Raw genomic sequence first — 1,614 nt, forward strand, 5'->3', positions numbered from 1 at the left:
AAAAAAAAAGACGCAGCAGCTCCACTGAATCAGTGGCAGCCCAGCAGCGCCACCACAGGCAGACAAAGGAAAGGCTGCCTCCCCAAGCAGCTACCTGAGATCAAAACTATATAAATCCAAGGGGTTTACACCAACAGTGTAAAACCGTTCCTATTTCTCCACATCCTCTCCAGCATCTATTGTCTCCAGCTTTTTTAATGATGCCATTCTAACTGGTGTGAGGTGGTATCTCAATGTGGTTTTGATTTCCATTTCTCTAATGACCAGTGATGATGAGCATTTTTTCATGTTTGTTGGCCTCATCAATATCTTCTTTTGTAAAGTGTTTGTTCATATCCTTTGCCCACTTTTGAATGTCCTTGTTTGTTTTTTTTTCTTTTAAATCTGTTTTAGTTCTTTGTAGATTCTGGATATTAGCCCTTTGTCATGTGGGTAGATTGCAAAAATTTTTTCGCATCCTGTTTGTTGTTGGTTCAATCTAATGATTGTTTCCTTTGCTGTACAGAAGCTCTGGAGTTTAATTAGGTACCACTTTTCTATTTTGGCTTTTGTTGTCAATGCTTTTGGTGTTTTAGTCAGGAAGTCCTTGCCTGTGCCTATGTCCTGAATGGTTTTGCCTAGGTTTTCTTCTAGGGTTTGTATGGTGTTAGGTCTTATGTTTAAGTCTTTAATCCATCAGGAGTTAATTTTAGTGTAAGGTGTCAGGAAGGGTTCGAGTTTCTCCTTTCTGCACACTGCTAGCCAGTTTTCCCAACACCATTTATTAAACAGGGAATCTTTTCTCCATTGCTTGTTTTTCTCAGGTTTGTCAAAGATCAGATGGTTGTAGATGTGTGGCATTGCCTCCAGGGCCTCTGTTTTGTTCCATTGGTCTATATCTCTGTTTTGGTACCAGTACCCTGTGGTTTTAATTACTGTAGCCTTGTAGTATAGTTTGAAATCAGGCAGTGTGATGCCTCCAACTTTGTTCTTTTAGTTTAGGATTGTCTTGCCTATGTGGGCTCTCTTTTGTTTCCATATGAAGTTTAAGGTGGCTTTTTCCAGTTCTATGAAGAAGGTCATTGGTAGCTTGATGGGGATAGCATTGAATCTATAAATTACTTTGCGTAGTATGGCCATTTTCACAATATTGATTCTTCCTAACCATGAGCATGGAATGTTTCTCCATCTTTTGTGTCCTCACTTATTTCCTTGAGCATTGGATTGTAGTTCTCCTTGAAGAGGTCCTTTACATCCTTTGTTAGTTGTATTCCTAGGTATTTTATTCTCTTTGTAGCAATTGTGAAAGGGAGTTTGCTCATGATTTGGCTCTCTGTTAGTCTGTTATTGGTGTGTAGAAATGCTTGTGATTTCTGCTCATTGATTTTGTATCCTGAGACTTTGCTGAAGTTGCTTATCAGTTTAAAGAGATTTTGGGCTGAAATTATAGGGCCTTCTAAATATACAATCATGTCATCTGCAAATAGATGTCATCTGCAAATAGAGACAATTTGACTTCCTCTTTTCCTAATTGAATATCCTGTATTGTTTTTTCTTGCCTAATTGCTCTGGTTAGAACTTCCACTACTGTATTGAGTAGGAATGGTGAGAGAGGGCATCCTTGTCTAATGCCAG

This window comes from Cebus imitator, unplaced genomic scaffold, assembly GCF_001604975.1.
Source record: "Cebus imitator isolate Cc_AM_T3 unplaced genomic scaffold, Cebus_imitator-1.0 Scaffold321, whole genome shotgun sequence".
In the NCBI taxonomy this organism is placed as follows: domain Eukaryota; kingdom Metazoa; phylum Chordata; class Mammalia; order Primates; family Cebidae; genus Cebus; species Cebus imitator.